General features: G+C 33.2%; 2 long non-coding RNA genes across 2 annotated transcripts; one reads left to right on the top strand and one right to left on the bottom strand.

Annotated features, from left to right (window-relative positions):
* The first annotated feature begins 217 nt into the window (after positions 1-217).
* Positions 218-1,308, top strand: LOC129922832 (uncharacterized). Its single transcript, XR_008774734.1, has 2 exons — positions 218-407; positions 1,068-1,308. It is a non-coding gene; the product is annotated as an uncharacterized LOC129922832 (long non-coding RNA).
* Positions 1,309-3,380: 2,072 nt separating this feature from the next.
* Positions 3,381-5,954, bottom strand: LOC106068702 (uncharacterized). Its single transcript, XR_008774735.1, has 3 exons — positions 5,821-5,954; positions 4,508-4,629; positions 3,381-3,987 (listed from the first exon to the last, which is right to left on the bottom strand). It is a non-coding gene; the product is annotated as an uncharacterized LOC106068702 (long non-coding RNA).
* Between the last annotated feature and the right edge of the window lie 8,059 nt (positions 5,955-14,013).

The raw sequence follows: 14,013 nt of genomic DNA, 5'->3' as shown, positions 1-14,013 counted from the left end.
GAGCTACACTTCTGTATGTTTCACTGATTATTCAATTTTGATTAAGTTTTGTACATGAAGTCCACCAAAGAATGCTTTGAAAAGCTATTGAGAGAAAGCTGCTGAATCTCTGCTGAGTTCTTAAAAGACCAACTGAAGAGGTTTTTATCGAAATTGAGATAACTATTGATTATGATAGTAGATGGTATCATAATATAGAAAAAGTCATTTGAAAGTGTAAAAAAATTAACGAGATTTGAAATGGCTATGTCATGGCCGAAAGCGGAAGTGACGTTTTAGTATGGAAATAGGGGAAAAATGTCGAGCTCAAGACACTAGATCTAGCTAGACCGCCTAGAGGATTCTAGATCTTGTTTTTTGTTATTAAGACCAACTTAACGTAGACAATTTAGTCTTATTACTAAATTGTAACTAGATATGGATTTAGATATCTAATAATAGATTTTTAGCTACATATATTTTTTTTTACTAGTCTTAGTTTAGATGTAGTCGTAGATCTAATTTAGTAAAAATTTAAAATTACTATTAAAAAAAAAAAATATATATATAAAAAACAATAATATAGGAATATAAAAATATAGTCTTATGACTTATATAGTGACTAGCCTAGGCTATAGGGATAGGTCACTTCACTAGTGGTCTGTAATATTAATATATAAGTCCTGGGGAAGGTTCTGTCTAAATCTTTAGTTGGTCTATTCTTGTTTTGTAGTAGGGCCTACTACAAGATTTAGACTATAGTCACTGTAGTAACAATAGTTTTTAGAAAGCATATAATTTTTACATATCATTCTTAAGGAATGAATAGATCTAGATTTATAAAATCTAGACTTACTTTAAAAAACTCTTACATCATTAGACTCCAAGAATTAAGATCTACTATAGACCTATATAATATAGTATTATATAATCTAGTTATATTCTAGTAAAGTAGTAATAGATTCCTCTAGGGCTAGGCTGATATTAATGTTCATATTCATTTAATATTACTTAATTTTTCATTTGTGTATCTATTATGTATCTATTACTAAATATATATATATATATATTTTATTAATTTATTGTAGAAACCTGACATTGGCTAAAAGATGATCTGAAGCGTTCAACAGTGGATGGCTGCCTGATTGTGTGTTATGCCAGCTGGACTGTTATTTTATAAGACTGTTGAGCATCTTTTACTTATAAATCTAAAAGCTGATGCTATGACACTCAATGGCTTAGAAGAAATCCTGTCAGTTTTATATGGTCATGACAATAATCTTTAATAAATAAGTCTTATACAAGGACACTAAAGATTATTATTATTATTATCATATTTTCAGTTGGTCTGTTTTAAGCTAACGTTGTCTTAAATTTTTAGAATTAACAAATTTGCTACATTTTCTTTATAAATACTCAAAAGTGAAAAAATATTCTTTTGGATAAATTTCAACTTTGTGGGACATGCCCTTTATAATATTTAATGCAAACATAAAGTTATAAGGCATTGGCTTCGATTCCGAATATTAAGGATGAATGCAGCATTTCTCTTGACCACATCAACCCAGTTGCAACTTGTATGTTTTGTCATATCATACGCATGAATGGATCTAAGTTAAACCGGCTTGCTAATTGTGATTAGCTTACACTCATAGTCATAAAAAACCACATGTGGACTGTAACAAGAGATAAAGCAGACTGATCCACATTGTACGGTGGACTAAAACTCGATACTAGTACGCTTGACTGGATCTAGGCTAATCCGGCGAACATTAATTCGCTTACCTCTAAATTTGGAAGTGTGACCCAATTTCCATACTATGACGTCACAGACCCGTGTAGTGAGGGAGAAAGACAATCTCGAATGGCTACGAGACTAAGACTTTTTAGTGTCCCTAAAACCCACATTAAAATGCTAATATCTCATTAACGGCTGAAAAGTTATAGAAAATATTTTGCATACCGGTACACGTTTTTTTAAGCATTATATTACAGAAAAAAAGTATTAAAACAATTTCTGTGATTGACCCCAAAACCTCTTCAGTTGGTCTTTAAGCAAGGCAAGCAAGAACAACCAGAGGAGGAGCAATGCTTAGCGGAAAAGAATGTTTAGCAAAAACTGCATATATTGAGGCTTTCTATATTTCTAATGTGACTCTTTTTCATGCTGATTATCTGATACAAGTTGTTTACAAGAAGTGGGTCTCTGCTACACTGCCACTGGGCTTTTAAAGCATTAGTCATGATTAGTTATGATTAGTTATTAGTTAGACTTAGACATAGAAAAAACTTTTAATATATATTTCTCACTATAGAATAGATCTAGTTCTATAATCTAGATCTACTTAAATCTAATAACTTGGATCTAGGACTAGACTCTAGATCCAATATAGATCTAGATTAGGTACTCTCACAGCCGCCATATTGGATCTAAAAACACATTTGACGACAAAACAATTTCCTGTTCAGGTTTTACAAAACTGAAATTAAGCATGTCCTAAGAAAAGACATTGCTTTCTAACTGAGTGTTTTTATGACATTTTCTTGAGTTTATTCTAAAGATAATAGGTTCCTCTAATGGCAAGTGGGAAAAAAATATTTTTTTTCTCTTACTATGTCCAAAATATTTTAATCTGAAAAATCTGAAATTTTCAAATAACAAGGAAAAAAAATAAAGGGTGTCCGTACATCTTTAGTTTTAAACCAAACACTTAGAAAATTCATTCAGCTTTCCAATGATACCAAATTTATTATGATTAAACGAGTCAACGATATTTTAAAACTTAGCAGACTTTTTTCAGGTACTAGAATTTCAATAAGGTCGGGATGACCTTTTATCATTACTATCTGTTTTTTACATAAGAAAAATAAAATTAGTGTACACTAAAACATGTAAAATTGAATGAATCACTTCTTTATACCTATATCATTGCTTATTAACATAAAATATAATAAAGATCTGTATTCTTGAGAGTTCTTTTGGTCAGTCGATGTCGAAGCTAAAATCTGTAAATCTAGGTATCTAAAATATAACTAAATAGATCTAAATCTTAAATCTAAAGATTCTTTTTCTAATCTACACTTTTGTTTTATAACTAGCTTAGATAGATCTAGATCAATTTAGAAGCTTATTGTGATGAAAACTTGACAACCAGGAGCATTTTTCTTTTTATAGACTATTTTAAGAAAATTAGAAAAAAATGTATTTTTTCGTAATTAACTAATGATATTTTAAAATTTTAATTTCATTTTGATTTGCCACTTATAAATTAAAATTTCTCCTTTAAAACTGTACAATTTGATATATACTTTTGTAATAATATTCATGATAGTTTTTGAAATATTCACATTACAAAAAAATTTGCTTCACTTTTTTTTTATTTCTCTATATAAAGTCCATAGGATGTCAGGACAAACTTAAAATCACAATAACTTTTGAACCAATAATGCTAGCATAATAAATTTGGTGTTGTTGGAAAGCATTTTTCATCCTCTTTCATTCTATTACACATTTGTTGGTATAGGATCAATTTAAATTGTTTGGTGCAACTACCTAATCTAGATCTATTACTAATTACTAATCTAGATGAGTAGATCTAGAATAGATCTAATTTATATTCTTAATAATTCTATCACTACTATCAGACTTAACTTATTGTCTTATGACTTATACTCAGTAACTCAATATAATCATGTAAAGCAGCAATGCCCAAACTATGGCCGATGTGTCAAGTGCCACGACAGATCTACAACTGGAACTGATTGACTTACAAAGCCAGACATCCCTGCTTGACAAATTTCAAGTGATGCAGACCATTGACTTCTACTCCATGTTACCTGAGGAAGCGTTTCCAAATCTTCGAAAACAAGCGCTAAGGATGATCACAATGTTTTCAAGCACTTATTTATGTGAACAAACTTTCTCAATGTTGAAACTGGCGAAAACCATGTGACGTAATCGCCTCATGGATGAACATCTAGATTCAGTGCTCCGACTTGGTGTTTCATCTATGCAGCCAGATATTCAGAAGATGGTTTTAGATAAACTTCATGCATCACATTAATTTATGTAAGTAGTTCAACAAATAAAACTATTAAAAATAGCTTATTGTAGACTCTCTATATTTAATTTTTTTTTCTTTTTGTTGATATGGCCCGCGACACGAATGCCGAAAATTAAAATGGCCCGCAGACCAAATAAGGTTGGGCATCACTGATGTAAAGTAAAGTAGGCCTACATTTAGGATTACCGATATAGAGTCTAATATCGGATTATGATATAGATTCTAATTATAATAATTTATATAATAGTAAATAGACTAGAGCCTTAGACTAACTTAGACTTAGAGGTGTAGACAGTGCTACTCAGTCGCCACTGAGTCTGAGTACTCTGAGTTTTGAGTCACTCACTTCACAGTACTTCAATTCACTCAGTGTTGAGTCTGTAGACTCGTCACTCACTCTAGGCTAATCTAAATCTATCTACTAGAGTCTAGATCTATCTATTTAAACATCATTCTTTTTTTACCTTCTAACAAAACAACATAACACTTTAAAATTTCCGCTCGCTAGAGCAGACAGAAGACCAAAAAAATGTTTACAACAGGCAGGCTTGCAACCCCCTGCACACTGACACTCTCCTTCAATGACCTGAAAGAATAAATATATATTTTTTTTAAAATTAATAATTACATATATTAATGCATTAAATGTTCTAAAATTAATAGGTGTGCATAGACTAATTTTATAAAACCTCCACGCACAGGTTGTAGATTATGCCCACTTCGCATACCTCTTGCAGTGCCTCTGAATATATGATTTCTAATTTATACTAAATCTATAATGTAGATAAAATGTAGTAGACATCTAGATTTATCAGTTTAGAATTATATTGGATCCTACAATGTTCATGACTTAAATTGTGTTAATTACATTATAAATCTTGTCACTCTATTCTAGGTGATAAGTAAATGCTATATATATCTTGAATTCTAGAACTAGCCTTATTCCAGAAATAAACTCTAGAATCACTCTAGACAAGTGTTTCTCAAAATGTGTTCCGCAGAACCTTACGCCTGAATAAGTGTTCCATGAACTACTGGAATAATTCATTAGTAGGCTACCATTTGAATAAATCTCTTTAAAAAAAATAAGAAAAGTTTTCAGCTATATACTCATAGTGTGCGAAGTGTTCCGCTTTGAAGGAAAAGGTTTGGGAAACACTGCTCTAGACAGTCTAGACTAGGACTATAACTATAAGTATAGATCTATACTATATATAATATATATCTATATCTAGCTAGATCTAGTAATCTAGTAAAGAAGGTCTGAACTACAATAAAGAATTACATATAGCATTTATAGCATAGGCCTATAATTCTATATCTCAAAGTAATCTAGATCCAGGTAGATCTATATTCTATATAGTCTTTAAGTAAGTAGATTGACTAATCTATTCTAGATCATACTATTTATTCATAGATCTAGATCTATACTGTATACTACTGTATAGTAAGATAGTCATAGATTCTATGGTAATTTAAAAAGAGCTAATCACTCCAGTAACATTGTAGGCAGAACGTTTCTTCATCTCGGCTTTGACGTCACTTTGACTCGAGCCTGAACGTAGTCAGTCGTATGTCTAGTGACTATCACAACATAACAATGTGTTTCTTTATCATCAGACTTAAAAAATTAAATCTAGACTCTAATATCTGCCACAAAAAGTTCTTTGAACAATGTTTGTCCTTTGATAATTACGTGTCTGTAATCATTTTCACATGCATGTGCTGCATTTATAACATCGCAATATTCTAACAAGTTAACAAAAGTAAAATTTACAAGCAAGAGTGGTTTTCTAATAGATTCCATGTTGGTGTCTAGATTAAGCTGATGGTTGTCACGTGACTTGAGGGGTGTTTGTTTACGATTGGTGAATGAGGTGACGTCCATTGTAGATCTAAATCACAGATCTATGGGAAAGGACCAACAGCGAATGCTTTTGTGCCAGTTTTTAGTTTAGAATTTATAACTCCGCAATGGTTAAACTTATTAAATAAATGAAAACTTCTGCGGACTCCTCAGCTATTGGGCGATAAAACTAAATTTGATTCTTTTTTCCATATCAGCTATTAAATTTATAATTCAATTCAACTTGCGGTAGGGGTCAGACCTAATCAGCGAACGCAATTTTCGCGGGAGTCATAATGAGCGAAAGGCCGTAAAAAAATAGCGAAATAGCATGTTAAAATATAGGAAATTATGCTTCAATTATTTCTATCATCTAACTTCTTCCGTGAAGCATTATAACTATTGTCCTCCTTGTGGCATTAGGCCTAAATTTGTTTTCACTTTCTCGTGCGCCCTCCACATCTCCTTTCTCTGCTTGGAACTGATGTCTATATAGCCTACGAAACTTGCGATAATTTTTTTTTCTTAAAAGAAAGAAAGAAACTACAAAATTCTATCTCGCCGCCTTCCTATAGTCTAGTCCACGTCGTACTACTCTCCATTTCATGCAACTATTCTTTTTTAAAGAACTTATGTTCAGTGCACTTAATCGCCATCAACTCGATCTCCCCCTACACACACACACACGCTGATTGACCCAAAGGCAGATCCCGAATGCGATGGATTGATGATGTTATGGTGACAGATCTACAACAGCTTGGGTTTCGGACATGGAGACGAAAGGTTCAGGAGAGATCTTGTAATTTTATACATGTATATTATATGGTAACTTTTTATATTTATTACTAAATATATAGTTCGCGTTTTTTCCGATCCTGAAATCGAATATTTTCTCCTGGAAAACTCTTGGAAATCTCCTGAAATCCTAATCTCAGAATGGTTGGGGAACCCTGTGAAAATGAATTCTGCAATTCTCATTCTTTTAAACATTTATACACATATTAATATCATTAGTTAGTAACAAGAGGTTAACCAGCCAGTTAAAAAAAAAAGGAGGACGGCAAAACAGAGCCCCCCCCCCCCCCCCGTACAAGCGCTGTTAAGATCAACTGAATCGTCATTTCACCCTCACTGGCATAGAGGAAAGTAACTGCCAGCAAATGACCTCTGAGAGACTGTTGGAGAGCTGCGAGTCAAACATTTTAGACGGAAAGAAAATGCGGGAAAATATATGCTGGTCGCAACTGGGCGTAGTCATGTGAAACACGTAGTGATGCACTCATCCTTATAATCTTCGAAATCCAAGACATTGGGTTAAGGTTAAAAATAGGCCTATTATTTTAATATTTCAGTTTACAAACAATAACAATAGATAAGACAAAAAGAAAAACAGATTAAATCAGTAACTAAATTATTATTAATGGCTTTTTTAAGCTTATATAATAGGGGTTTCGCTGAATAGGTTTTCAGTTAAAAGGGTCATTTTGAGCGAACACCCCCAAATATTTTTTTTTTCAACGGAATGAATAGCCTTAGCTATTCTAGCTAACTATTTCCATATCAATTTAGAAGCATAATATGCAATTTTTTTTCGGCCGATGTCCATTGGTGCTTTAAAATTGCCTTAAGTTCGGACCTATTCTCGTTTATCCGGAAACGTTTTGAGAATGAAATTTCTATACATGTCAACTTTGACCTTCAGCTATGCTTTATTTTATGAGGGAATACGAAAGTGACTATGTGGGAAATGTAGAAAAATGGACTCTTTGTAATACCATTTTATTAGTTCTGCAGTTACTTTTGAAATAAATAAGAATGGATAAAAATTACGGGGAGGTGTTCGCTTTATATGCCATTTCGCTGATGGGCCTTTCCTAGATCTATGCGTTTCGGATGCTCCTGTATAGTTAAAATCTACTTCCTAGAGTTATATAGATCTAGATCAGGGTGGGCAAATTACAGCCCTCGGGCCACATGTGGCCCGCCGGAGTGTTTTATGCGGCCCGCCGACACCTACAGAAATCAGGTGTGCCCACAGTATATACATATAAAAATCCAAATATATTTAAAATAATATCTATATAAATTATTGAAACTGTCTATTATAAAAATTTTCAAGTAAACGAAGATTTTCTTATTGGCTTTACATCAATACACTCAATTCAAGATACAATCTCTGATCAGTATTTATTTAATGCTATGAAGAACTGTGTTGAATGTTGGGTATGCTTGGAACAAGAGGCAAATGTAACAACTGATGGAGTTCGATCTTTGACTGAGTAAAATATTATTTTTTTTATATAAAAAATATCCCAACCATAAACTCTAATCAGGAAAGTTTGGACAAAGCTGCATAATGTTTCGACATACAATTGATCAATGTAACATAGTAATCGAACTTATTAGAGCTAGGAGGTGTTAACCACAGGTAGTTCCGATTTAGGAACAAAGTAATCCACTGTATCCGCTAACTTAGCATATGGGCAAGGCAAATGAAAAGAATATAAAATCTCAAGGAAGAAATTGTTATGTTACTTGAAGGACATTGACTCTGAATTTATTACCAATATTTCTAATGAAGAGTGGAAAAAAGATTTCATTTGTTTCATAATTGCTACTGTTTTTTTTTTTTTTTTTTTTTGCATATGAAATGTAAATGTATGTTAAATCTTTTCAAAAAGGCTTTCCCATCTCTACAAGCAAGCAAAAGAAAACAGGTCTTGTCATTTTTTCTTTGCTGAAGGGTAAAACTATTTCTAGTGAAGTGATTACACTTATTTAGATCCCTTAATTGTGCAATTTATAAAAGCAAATTTTAAGACGTTAAGAACCAGTTTTCAATACCATCAGCTCACCATTTAGCGCAGAAGCTGATTCAGCTACAGAGGACATAACTCCAAGCAAAAAGAAGCACCACTCAGTGCTACCTCGGGAGTCTTATTGGTGCCAGAAGCTGTATTTCAACACTTTAAAAAATGTGCTGCTGTTCACACTATTTGTGTACACATACATCAGTTCTTCTTCTTCTTCTTCGTTCTCATTTTACATGTTGGAGAGTTCAGATCAGTAATCTTATATCTGAGATGAGCTGAGCAGTGGTTTCCAGATCAGGCAGTTCTCCAAAAAGTTTTGGTTCTATAGGAGGAAAATACAGGGAGAGAGAGATAAATAGGTAGGTAGGTAAATGTTTTAATAGATTAGATAGATAGATAGATAGATAGATAGAAAGAAAGATGGAAAGATAGATAGACAGATAGATAGATAGATAGACAGATAGATAGATAGATAGATAGATAGATAGATAGATAGATAGACTGAGATACGGCTACGGTTAACAGTTTAGGGTTAAATTGGGACCAATATAGGGATTTATAGCAGAAGAAATTACCTTACCTAACTCAAAAAATATAGAATCAACATTTTGTAAAATAAATACCACCTCAACATCCCTAATAATAGGCAGCATTTACAGACCACCAAATTCTAGTTTAGAATACATGCAGGAACTATGTAATCAGATTACGACACTTAAAGAGACAAATAAAAATGCAGTTTTTTGGATTATGGGTGATTTCAACCTACCTGATATAAATTGGAAAACACTAACCATAGATAAACACCAAAACATTAAGGACATAAATGAGCTTTTCATAGAAACTTTACACAACCTATGTTTAGATCAAATCATTAAAAAGCCAACTAGATTAAACAACACATTAGATCTCTTCTTAACCAACAGACCTGGATTAGTAGTTGATTATGATATTATCCCTGGTCTATCAGACCATGAGATCATAAAAATACACAGTCAGATAAAAGCAGTAGCCAATACAAAACCCAAAAGAAAAATCTTACTCTGGAATAAATGTAACCTAACACAACTACACCAAGCTGCATTAAACTTTCAACAAACATTCTTATTAGAAAAAGACATTAACCAACCAGTCGATGACCTCTGGAATTTCATTAAAAACCATCTTAAAAGCATTATAGAAAATCATATACCAACTAAATACACATCAAACAAAATAAATAAATGCTGGTTTAATAATAGACTAAAGAAGCTTTGTAAACAGAAGGAAAACCTATATAGAAAATTTAAAGAAACTAATGCAGAAAGAGTTTACAAAAAGTATATAAAAATTAAACACTTAACCCAAAAAGTAAGCAGACAGCTGCAGAGTGAATACATAAACAATGTAATATCTAAAGACAACAACAAAAACCTATGGTCATACATTAAGTCTAAGAAAATGGAAACAACAGGCGTAGCGCCATTAAAAGATGAACATAACATAATACATAATGATAATGAAACTAAAGCAAACATTCTAAACAAATACTTTGCATCAGCATTCTCAGCCCCAGGAGACAAAGACATATTACTGAATTTGAACCAAGTAGACAACATAGAAGATATAGTAGTACAAGAAAATGGAATTCAAAAACTATTAGCCAACACCAAACCAAATAAAGCTTCTGGACCTGATGGTATTCCAGCTAGATTACTCAAAGAACTAAGTAATGAACTAGCCCCAGTGTTCAAAATACTCTTTCAGGCTTCACTTAACCAGGGCAGAGTACCAAAGGACTGGAAAGAAGCTAATGTCACCCCCCTATTTAAAAAAGGAGAAAAATCTGACCCAGGAAACTACAGACCAGTATCACTTACCAGCATCACATGTAAAATCCTAGAACACATAATATGTAGCAACATCATAAACCACTTAGACAAACATAATGTCCTCACACCATACCAACATGGCTTTAGGAAATATAGATCATGTGAAACACAACTAATAGGACTAATTGATAATTTTTCAAAAGGTTTAGATAATAGTGAACAAATAGATGCTATCTTACTAGATTTTTCTAAGGCTTTTGACAAAGTTCACCACCATAGTTTGCTTAAAAAATTAAAATATTTCGGCATTAATGGTCCACTGCATCAGTGGATTAAAGACTTTCTGATAGGGAGAGAACAAACTGTAATAATAAATGGCTCTAAATCAACACCGATAACAGTAAACTCAGGTGTACCTCAAGGAACAGTCTTGGGTCCACTACTATTTTTAATTTACATAAATGATTTACCAAATTGCATTACTTCAGGAACAAAAGTCAGATTATTTGCAGACGATTGCATAATATATAGAACAATAAAAACAACACAAGACACAGATATTTTACAAAGAGAATTAGATGAATTACAGAAATGGGAATCAAATTGGAGTATGTCTTTCCACCCAGAAAAATGTCAGTTGTTAAGAGTAACAAAAAAACTAAAACAAATTAATTCCACTTATCTTATTCATGGCAAACCAGTAACACAGACTAAAAACGCAAAATACCTAGGTGTTATAATAAATGAAAAACTGTCATGGAATCCACATATTGATGAAACTACAAAAAAATCAAACAAAGCATTAGGATTTATTAAAAGAAATTTCTATAAATCAAATAAGAACATAAAACTAAAATGTTATTTAACCTTGGTTAGGCCAATAATAGAATATGCATCCTCTGTTTGGGACCCCTCAACTCAAGAAAACATTAAGAAACTAGAACAGACACAAAATAGAGCAGTGCGATTCATAACAAACGAATATTCACATTTGACTAGAGTAACACCTTTAGTAAAATCACTAAATTTAGAAAGCCTTCAGGACAGAAGGCTCAAAAGTAAAGTAGCAATCATACATAAAACACTGAACCATAATCTTCAAATACAAAAACAAAATTTAATAAAATACTCTGAAAGACACAAAGATAAAGGCACATTCCTCGTCCCATATGCTAGGACAAATTTGTACAAATACTCCTTCTTCCCTAGTGCTATTAGAGCATGGAATGGGCTGCCTGAGCTAGCCAGGAAAACCAGTGACTTGGCAGAATTTAAGTCATTGGTTAATATGCATGACTAAATGCATGACGCGTAGGACGTAATCATCTTCTTTTTTGAAGTAACGTCTGTATTATATAAGATTATGTTTTGTACGTTTCATTTTCATAAAGATTAGCTAATTGTGAAATCAGAGTTAATTTAATCAGGGTACCGGCTTTTAGTTATAGAAATATCTGATATCTTTAACTAATGAAAACAGGAAAACAGTATGCCCCTATCTGCATATATCTGTATAATAATTGTCTAGCAATAAACATAGCTCAGCAGTCATGCTGTCCCTTGCCAGTGTTACAAGACATTAAAACAGTCAGCGACTAAATCAGTTGTGAGAAATGTCAGTCGGATGTTCAACATAAAAGTTAATGTATTCCCACTGGACTGCATTACGAGAGAGTTGAGGCCAACGCTAGCTCCAGCAGTTAATTAGTCAACATGTTCTCCAGATATCACTTACTGCAGGCTGTCTTGAAGTTGGGCTACATCCCCAGAGGTCAATAGGGATGGAGGATAAAGTTCATAAAGTTTCACTCTAAAATTAGACCACTGGTGATTTGGGCACAACCAATGACAGACAGACAGACAGACAGACACACACACACATACATATATATATATATATATATATATATATATATATATATATATATATATATATATATATATATATATATATATATGTATATATTTATTACATGGGCGTAGCCAGGGGGGTTGGGGTTCAACCCCCCCCCCCCGAAATGAAATCCCCCCTGCGGGGTAGGGGGGCAATCGGAATTTAGTGACTGATTTTTTAATTTGATTTTGTTTATTTTAGGTGAGATTTTAATACTAAACCATCACTTGCCCCAGCACAGCCAAGGGTTTTTTAGTTTAAAACCCCTTACCATGTGGTTTTGAGTTTAAAACCCCTACCAGAGGGTTTGGAGTTTAAAACCCCCTACCAGGGGGTTTGATTTTAAAACCCCCTACCAGGGATTTTTGCGTTTAAAACCCCCTTCCAGGGGGGTTTGATTTTAAAACCTCTACCAGGGATTTTCGCAGTTAAATCCTCCTCTTCTAAAAAACCAAACCAAAAAAAAAAAAAAATGCAAACTACAATCCCCAAATTCCAAGAGCACAGCTAAGGAAGACTTTGATTTTAAAACCCCCTAGAAAATTTACGATAAACTCCCTCTTCAATATATAAAAAAAGCAAATTACTCTCAAAATTTTGAAGGGTTTTGAGTTTAAGCCCCCCCCCCCCTTTTTCAGTAGGGTTTGAAGCTAAAAAAAATACCTCTTCATTAAATAAAAAAATATTTTTCTAAGCATTGTATTATTTTAAGTTTATATTTTGCTTGTTTATATTTTTTATATTGTCCGCACTTTTACATTCGTAGAATCAGTATTTCACTATATACTCCATGTCTATATACTGCATGCCTATATACTGCCATGCCTATATACTGCCATTCCTATATACTGCATGTCTATATACTGCCATGTCTATATACTGCATGCCTACATACTGCATGCCTATATACTGCCATGCATATATACTGCCATTCCTATATACTGCATGCCTATATACTGCATGCCTATATACAGCATGCCTATATACTGTGACATTCGGTACCCCGTCAAAAAAGCGCGGGCAAAATAGCGCCGACAAAATAGCGCGAACAAAATAGCGCGGACAAAATAGCGCTGACAAAATAGCGCCGACAAAATAGCGCAGAAAAAAAATATTTTAGTCATTTTGAAAGAAATACTTTAGATATCGTAAAATATTGTTATGACTTTGTCATGCGCACCTCCATCCAAGATAGTGCAGAAAGAAGGTGCGCACTATCAGTGACCAGACAAGTCGAATGTTGACATGAGAGACTAACGATTTCCGCCCAAGTAGAGAGCCAATATGGAGATGCTGTACTCAAGGCAGATGCCCTTTGTGTTTGTCATGTCTCTATGTAAATAAACGTCTATGTCCTCGTTGAGTTGCCTCACTTAAGTTTTTACAATTGGTGTCAGAAGTGGGATTATAGGCAACTCAACGAGAGGAGGTAGGATTTACAATGGCAGCTTTGAAACGATTAGACCAACTCTCAGTTAGAGAGCTTAGGAAGGAACTTCGTAACCGATATGAGATAATTGGTGGTACCAAGGAGGTGCTTACAACTCGTCTCCGGCAAACCTTGATAGATGAAGACGAAGATCCAGATACCTACTTATTTGAAATT

The sequence above is a fragment of the Biomphalaria glabrata genome, chromosome 14, assembly GCF_947242115.1.
Source record: "Biomphalaria glabrata chromosome 14, xgBioGlab47.1, whole genome shotgun sequence".
Lineage (NCBI taxonomy): Eukaryota > Metazoa > Mollusca > Gastropoda > Planorbidae > Biomphalaria > Biomphalaria glabrata.
The sequence above is the reverse complement of the archived record's forward strand: the minus strand, read 5'-3'. Positions and strand labels throughout refer to the sequence as shown.